The 9,297-nt window shown below is 35.0% G+C and overlaps 1 pseudogene; it reads left to right on the top strand.

Annotated features, from left to right (window-relative positions):
• Positions 1–2,382: 2,382 nt before the first annotated feature.
• LOC114303369 (O-fucosyltransferase 30 pseudogene) lies at positions 2,383–7,114 on the top strand (annotated as a pseudogene).
• Positions 7,115–9,297: the final 2,183 nt, after the last annotated feature.

Here is a 9,297-nt window from a genome sequence, read left to right as displayed (position 1 = left end):
AGAGAGAGCATTAATAATTTCAAGATTAACTGTCGTTATGATGCTAAAAGCCTTCCTCTTATTTTATTCAGTCAATATAATTTCCAACTTGATCAAATTACATTTAATTATTTTATTCGGTCAATAATATTTTACGTTATCAGTTTGCAGAAAGGATGCAAAATGTTTTTGGAACTCTCTAGTTGACATGTTGATTTGCAATGCCTTGGCCAATAAGACCACAAATAGAGCGAGAGAGAGAGAGAGAGAGAGTACAGATTAAAGTTCAGATCTGAGCTTCTGGAAACCACTGATTCTCTGAATCTCTGCAAATGAGGATCAAGTAAGAATGACTTAAAACATTGATTTCATAGATCTAAAGAGAGAAAGAGAGAGAGACGGTGGAGCTTGCTACCTTGCCAGTGCAGATGGTGTTGTCGATGGAGCTTCAAAATCGCTTCGATCGGAATCTTCGATGGAGTTTAGATCTGAATCTTCGATGGAGCTTCGAAATCGCTTCGATGGAGCTTCAATCTGAATCTTCGATGGAGATAAGAGAGGGTTGAGAGAGAGAGAGAGATGTGTGCGTATAAGGGTTGAGAGAGAGAAAGGGCTCAGATTTTAAAATGGAGCTTCGATCTGGAGCTTCGATGGAGCTTAGAGAGGGTTGAGAGAGAGATGTGTGCGTATAAGGGTTGAGAAAGAGAAAGGGCTCAGATTTAAAAATGAAGCTTCGATCTGGAGCTTCGATGAGGGTTGAGAGAGATGTGTGCGTATAAGGGTTGAGAGAGAGAGAGAGAGAGAGAGAGAGAGAAGGGCTCAGATTCAAAATGTGCTTAAAAAAAAGCGCGTGTGGCTACCGCATTTGGAGGCGTTTCCAAACGCCTCCGATTATAAAACGACGTAGTTTTATTTTAAAAAAATATGCAGCGTTTATAAAACGCCGTTAAATATTAATAACAGTGACGTTTAAAAAAACGTCGTTAAAAAAACGTCACCATATCTCCTTTTTCCTGTAGTGAGAGTTTTTCGGCAATGTTCCGAATTCCTCCGGCGACATTCCGGCGACTCATTTTACATTTCTAAAGTGTAGATCTACACTTCTTGAGTATAGATCTACAGCTTTAGAGTGTATATCTGAACTTTTTATGTCTGAAATAGGAGTTTTGAGAGCTTTCCCCTCCAATTTTGGTATAGATTTTTGGTTTTTCAACATCCACAATGGTTCTCTCCTCTCTCAACCCTTTTCCCATACCATTGTGGGTGTCCTTCCTTCTCCAGCGACAGCGGTGGTAGAATTGGGCAGCAGCGATGGGGACGACGTCAACGGGGACAGCGGGCTTTCAAGCAAATCTTGCTTTCAAACCACATCTTTGAGCAGATAGGTGGTTTTTCCTGGACGTAGCTATTTTTTTGGCTGATTTATTTTTGTTGTTTGTTTTTGTTTGTTGTTTGTTGTTTGTCTGTTTTTTGTTTTGTTATGTGGTTGGGATGACCCTTTCAAATCTTGATTATGTACTGTTATTGTCTTTTATTAATATAAAGTTTATGGTTGTGTTTGGTATAGCTCTGGAATCTTAATTCCAGAGTTATTTTCAACACATTATTTAGTTTAAGCTTTTCAAAATTGATTCCAAATTACATTTAAAAACTCATTTGAAAACCTATTTGGCAGCACACTGAATTTTTGAATTTTAAATTTTGAAAAGAGCGATTTTGGTCAACCCAGTCGTCTTTCCGGATATCCTCACGGATGTTCGGAACATGTTTTTTTTTTTTTTTTTTTGACAAATGGCACCTATTATTTGGAGAAAAAAAATGGTAATTTGTTTTTGATTTTTTTTAACAAAAATAATATATTTTTTATATTTTAAATCAAAATATTTATAAAAAAAGAATTCAAACCAAATATACAATAAAAGTTATTTTAAATTAGTAATTGAATATTTATTTTGAAAAAAAAATATTTCCTTTGTAATATTTTCAATTAAAAAAATTGATTAATGTTATTTTTTGTTAATAATTAATTTTTTTAATTAAATTTTAAAAAGAGTTTGGTTATGAATGTTGATCAGAATTTTCAATAAAGTTTTGAGTAGTGCGTTTGGTTATGAGTTATAACAATTTGAATTAAGTTTTAAAAACTATTTTCAAAACTCATAACCAAATAATTTTTTTTATTTTACATATCACATTAAATATTTAAAACTCAATTCAATACTTAACTCAAGATTCAATTCAAAACTCTTTTTAAAACTCAAAACCAAACAAATTTTCTACACTCAAATTATACTTTCAAAACTCACAAACTCAAAATATAACTCTATTCCCAAATCATATATAGAAAATTCTACCAAACGTTACCGAAGTTTCCCATATTTTCAAAAAAAAAAAATAGCGCTCATGATGGAATCTCTCAACTTCAACAATAGAACAAACATCAGATGGAAGAAGAAACCCCCTCTCAGATCACCCACATCTCTCCTCCCAATCTCTCTCTTCTTCCTCCCCATCTCTCTCCTCCTCTTCCTCTTCTACAAGCACATTTCCAATTCTCTCCTCTCCACCCTAAAAAATTCCCCCCAACCCCAGTCCCCCGACCTCTGCACCTCACAGAAAACCCTAGCTAGAGAGAAATTCCTCTGGTATGCACCCCATAGTAGGTTCAGCAACCAATTGTCAGAGTTCAAGTACGCCATTTTGATGGCCGCGATACTCAATCGAACCCTAATTGTCCCTCCGGTTCTGGATCACCACGCAGTTGTTCTCGGTAGTTGCCCTAAATTTAGGGTTTTGAGTCCCAACTAGCTTCGTTTTGCTATTTGGAACCATACGATTGAGCTCATTCAGAGTCGCAGGCAAGTAATTTGAGATGTAGCACCTGTATCCTTCAAAACTTTTTGGGAAGTGTATTCAAATCTTTTATTTTCATTTTGGAAATCTTTGGTGTTGTTATATGTTGGTTTTGGAGGAGTATAATCCAATTTAAACTAGTTGGGTTTGGTTGTTCGCACTTGTTCTTGTCAAAAGTTCCTTGGAGACTTAGAAATTTTATTCTAGGGTCGACACCAGCCTTCCTAAGAGTCGACCCTTACCTGTTGGTGAAGTTTCTGGAAATGTTGCTGGAATATAGGATAGACACCAGTCTGGGGAGGGTCGACCCTCTTATGTTGCAGAATCTGTGTGTTAGTTGCTGAAAAATAGGGTCGACCCCTTCCTGTCGAAGGGTCGGCTCCCTTGCTTGTTGCCAGATTGTCTTTTCTACCTAAAGGGTCGACCTCTGTGTGTTTTTTTTTCTTCCGATTTTTGGGGTTCGATTGGGCCCTACCTTTGGGGGGGGTTTGGTCCTATTATTTTATTTGACCTTAGGGCTATTTGCTACTACTATAAATAGGCCCAAACCACTTTTCTCATTATTTTTCCTCCCTTTCTTCCTTTCAAACCGTGAGTTATCTTCTCTCTCTCTAAAACTCAAACGTTTTCACTTAAATCTTTAGATCTACTCACCTAGAGTGATCTTTTCACCTTGCTCCTTTGAGATTAAGTGTAGAGCTTGTCAAGGGCTACGTTTTGGTCGGGCAAATCGTTGTTTCGTCGCCATCGATTTTTGAGCTTCTTTCTCCTCTCTCTCATCTAAGCCTAAGGTAGAGATCTTTTCTACACTTTCATATGATATTTAGCTTAGTTATTTGTATCTTGCGTAACAATGATGTGATTTGGGGGTGTTTAAGGCAAACCTAGGGTTTAGGCATAAAGTGGAAAGAGGGGTTTTTGAGTGAAGGTGAAATAAATGCTTGAGGGGTTTGAACATGATATTGTATTGTATATGATTTGATGATTTTGGCACTTGTCTAGTATTTGGGGAAAAAGGGGAATTTTCCCTAATTGAATCAAATTATTATTTTGTATAAATAATGGAAATTCACCTTAAAAATATGAAATTGAAAGGGTATTGATATGAATAGTGGGATTGGTTATGAGTTATTTCATTCTTTGGTAGTTTCGAATAAACTATATGTTATGAGATTTTATATCTGTTTAGAAATAACTATATTGGGCTATCGGTGGAGGATAGCTATGATTGTTATAGAAATTGCATGCGGATTAGGTGAATTGAAACTAATCACTTGTGCTTGTCATTGAATATGACTATATTTATACACATTGTCTATGTATGGCTATTTGGAGAGTGGAAAGAGGATGTACTTCATTGATTGAGTTTGTAATTAAATACATTGAATATGTATGTATGATTGTTTGGGAGGAGAAAGGGGATGGACTCCATTATAATTAAGTTGGTCGGAGTGTCCTGGGTGACAGTCTCGAAATTATACATGGGTGCCTAGCCCGCGGACGAAATATCCGTAAAATGGAAATTGTAGTGTTGGTATAGCCTACGAATACATGGGTCCCGTTTGACGACTGCCTGCGGACGAAATATCTGTGAAAGAATTCATGGGTCCCGTTTGATGGTTGCCTGTGGACGAAATATCCGTGAAAGATAAGTTTGAAGTGCTTACGTGTTGATAATGTGGTTCTAGAACTAATGAGTTGTAATCTCATTTGGGTTGTTGAGAAATGATGAAATTGGCTTATGTAATTAAATGAAATGAAGGGAAATGGCTTAATGATTGAGTTTGGTAATTTAAGACTATACATAATGTGGATGCCTTTATCTTTGACGTTGTATATACATAGTGTACTTATACCTTTGCTAAATTTCATATACTGTGTTAGATGGTTTCTATTGGGCTGTGGCTCACCCTACTTAGGAATAACATTTTCAGGTAATGATGGCATGCCTCTACCAAGGCAATAGCATTGGAGAAACTTTTGGAAGCAAGGGCTTCTCATTTTGATTGCATATTTTTGTAAAGCCAAGGGCTTACAACGTAATGAGCGAAGCTCACTTTTGATTGTAACCAAGATATGTCTTGAAAAGATGTAAGCTCATAGGGCATTTAATTTGTTGTTATTAATTTGCATTACATGTTGTGGATTCAGAATGAACGCTTATGAATGTATAATGCATATAATCCATTTTGTAATACGAATTCTGTTATGAGAATGTACCAATTGTTTTATATTCATTTCTCTTATGAATTGGGTTATTTGTATTATTTTGAGGGCGTTACATGAGATCATATATATGTATCTATGCACACGTTATTTATATATAGAACTTTGTATAGATGTGAATTGTTCAGCTTCTCAAGATTGATTGTGGATCTAATTAAGTCCTGTTAATTTTTTACAACTTTACATCTAAATTTTTAGGCAATTTGACAAATGAGGAAAATGGGTTGAATTTGGAAACATTTATTATGGAAGCAGTTAACAATATGGGTTTCTTGAAGAAGAAAAAAAAGTGTGACAAAGGCGTTTGCAATTTTACATCTAAATTTTTTGGCAAATTGATGAATGAGTAAAATGGGTTGAATTTGAAAAATATTTGGTCTATTTACTGGGCCAGTTAATATTATAGGCATACCTGGGGGGAAAAAGGCGCAACAAAGCTTCAAAATTGTTTTGAGTTGTGTGCTTTATATAACAAAATAGATATAGACACAAATGCATTTATATATTTGGATCTCAAGATTATGTTCTAGCTGTAATTGGGTTTTTCTTCTATTTTTCGCACATTTACTCTATTTTGGAGATATTGCTGAATTTCGTAACAATAATGAACTTTTTGTTGGCTTGGCTTGCCTTTAGTTATCATAGTTGTATCACCATGTTTGGTTTTTGATTGAATAGAAGATTAATTTAGAGTTATTTTCTGATATTCTACTTAATTTACTGGTTGCAGATACGTATCCATGGCTGATGTAATTGATATTTCAAAATTAATAACTGCTTCAGGTGTTTGAGTAATAGATTTCAGTGTTTTAATATCTATCTGGTGTGGTGTAAATATAGACTTGGTTTGCTCTAAAGAGTCAAACAAACAGTCGTCTTTGTTGGACACCCTGAGGCAATGTGGGTCTCTATTATCTAGGTACAATGGTAATGTAAATAATTGTTTATATGCTCTAGATGAAGATTGCACAACAACCGTTTGGACTTATGGGAAAGATGGTGAAGATGGGACATTAGATTCATTCCAGCCTGATGAACAACTTAAGAAGAAAAATAAAATTTCATATGTCAGGAAGCGTCAAAATGTATATCAAATGCTTGGACCTGGTTCCAGAGCTGAATTGGCCACTGTTTTGGCATTTGGGAGTCTTTTCACTGCACCATATAGAGGTTCTGAGCTATACATTGATATTCATGAATCTCCGAGAGATCAAAAATGCAATCGTTAATTGAGAAGATAAGCTTCCTCCCATTTGTCCCTGAGATCATGAGTGCAGGGAAGGAATTTGCTTCCAAGACAATCAAATCTCCTTTTCTGTGCGCTCAGCTTAGATTGTTGGATGGGCAGTTCAAGAACCACTGGAAGACTACTTTTCTGGGTTTACAATAAAAGATAGAATCTTTAAGACACGAAGGTCCTCTCCCAGTTCATATTTTTGTGATGACTGATCTTCCACAAGGTAATTGGACTGGAAGTTACTTGGAGGACTTATCAAGAGATTCAGATGCCTTCAAGCTCCATGTTCTGAGAGAAAAAGATGAGCTAGTGACAAGAACTGCAAAGAATCTTGCAGCGTCTGGAAATGAGATGAAGTTTGGGTTTCTTCCAGAGAGTCTTGATAGAATGAAGAAAAATTTACATCCTCCATATTTACCTGATATGCTTCTATACATTGAGGAAGCTGTTTGCAGCTGCGCTTCACTTGGTTTTGTTGGAACTGCTGGGTCAACAATTGCAGAGAGTATAGAGCTGATGAGGACACATGGTGTATGCTCGAGTCAAGGCCCCACTGAATTGTAGCCATTTGTTTTTATTACAAAGGTTTGAGATTCATTGATGGTGGAGTTCATGTTCTCATTTCAGAGATTGCATTTCACCGATTGCAAGTACACCTGGAATCAATCATTTTCATTGGGCAATGCAATCTTCTATAATTTGGCTTTTCTAAACTTCCATGGCAAAAGTGAAACTCTGAAACATAAAGTGGCTAGCTTCTCTTATATCAATTTGTTCTGACTCATGACTCTTAACAACCCAGCATGCTGGCTTGCTAGAAATTTCAGTACAAGTGAGCTTCTCTTTCCCAAAGGATGGATTATCTCTGTTGAGCTTGGCTAGTGTTCCATTTTGTTGAGAATGACTATATTTGGACAACGTTAATCTAGAGAACAAGAAGAGCTGCTCATTCATATTTTGAAGGTCGTGGTTTTTCATTGGTGGTTATCGTCTTTCAACGATTTCTTGCTTCTCTACTTGGACAATCACAATCATATATAGTGGAGCGCTTTGGGTACTTCTATCATTGTAAGAGATCGGTTAAAATATGTTAATGTTGGCTGATTCCATCTTCTGGTCGGTTTGAGATGATTCTGTCTCTATGTCCAGTTCTAACTCATTGAGAGTGGAGTAACTGGAATGTCACCTTGGGTTGTTTGAAACTCAGCAATTTCTGATTCTACAAAATAATGGATAGGTTCCAATTTACAATTCCATTGGTCATTTTGATTGTATCTCAATTTAAATCATGGTGGAACATTGCCTAATGGATACATATTTTAAATAATAATAAAAAATCCTATTGGATTCACTATTTCAAAATAATGCACTATGCGACCCTGCCCAGTTGATTTCTTTTGGTTTGTTTGTTTGGAGGATGTTGTGGGAAAGAGAATTTTCCTTGGCTAAAATGATTACATTGAATTCGGGCCTAATGCCATGACAGTGGTTGATGAAATTACTACTTTTGTGTTAATTTGTTTGTTTTTAAGTCATTAAGAATTATCATAACAAATTTTATGTTCACCATTCCTTGGGCTGCATTTATTTAATGCGAAAAATTGGAACTGGAATGTATCATTTCAAAAGAAGAAATATAGAGAGGGAGGGGGTGAAACCTTGATATCCTTGCCCATCCTCTCTCTCTCTCTCTCTCTCTCTCTCTCTCTCTCTCTCTACATATATATATACACTCACCATCCACTCACTCACTCTTGCCCATTTTCCACAATACCCAAACTCTGATGTTGCAAGTAGGAGATGCCCTAACTGAAAAATTCTTAGAATCCATGTTCATATGGTGTGCCTATAAGTTTATGTTGGCTGTCAGATTACCATAATCCTACTTTTTTTCTCCAGACTTTGGTTTGGTTGTGTAAACAATGAGATGCTACTAATTAAACACGATATAGCGAAGTTCTTCTAGAGTAAACAGTCGAAATCTTGTGAACACTAGAGGCCAGTACTAAACTAGGGACATTTGAACTTTAGATATAGATTGTTCTTAAGCTGAGATTATGATTTTTTTAGATTCTTCGGACATTGACACCAAGACATCCACAATATCAAGAGTGTTTTTAAAGGCTCAAGGAGCACTAAGGCATTAAAGGTTTCTTGGGACTTAGGCACAAGACGAGGCGCTGGCTTTATTGAAGCAAAGCACACATTCTTAGTAAAAAATAGATATATTAACATAATTTAATGATTCATACTAATACTAAGACAATTTAAAAAAAAAAGAAGAAGAAATGGTAATCAAGGCAAATTATAGAATAATTCTCAAAGTCATGAAAGTGCATATTACATAGCATTCCACATTCAACAAAAACCACACACACACACACACTAAGATAGCGTTTGGTAACGTTTACGTTTTTTGATTTATATTTACAAAAATTTTATAAACTGGTTTTTGTTTATTTTTAGAAAAACATAAACTACAAACGCGTTTGGTTTGAACAAAATATTTGAAATTTTTTAAAAACAGAAACTAAAAAGTATATTTGTTCAGGCCTAAAATATTTATATTTATTTTTGGAAAAAAAATAATTGAAAAAAAAATTAATTAAAAAAAATTTGTTAGTCAAATTTTTAAATTTCTGTTTAAAAACCAACATAAACTCATTTTTTGAATTTACAATTTTTCCTCAGATTTACAAATTGAGACAACCGTTTATAAACAAAAAAAATTATCAAATAAGTTTTTATGTCAATTTTAAAAATTTTTGTAAATATAAATTAAAAACAGCAAACAAAATTATTACCAAACAGGCAAAAAGACATTTATTTTACCTTTTCTAGAAGTTTTTCCTAAATTCTCTAAAACATTCCATCGCAATCATAGGAAAAGTTTCCCCATTAAACCATGTTCCGAGCAATCAGTTAGAAAAGGAAGTTCAAAATGTTGAATTTGAAAGGGTAATACAGGAAGACTATTCAAGTCTTCAATCCTGATCGTACAC

Source organism: Camellia sinensis, chromosome 13 (genome assembly GCF_055761805.1).
Source record: "Camellia sinensis isolate YWXY chromosome 13, ASM5576180v1, whole genome shotgun sequence".
NCBI lineage: Eukaryota > Viridiplantae > Streptophyta > Magnoliopsida > Ericales > Theaceae > Camellia > Camellia sinensis.
This window is presented reverse-complemented; position numbering and strand designations above follow the sequence as displayed.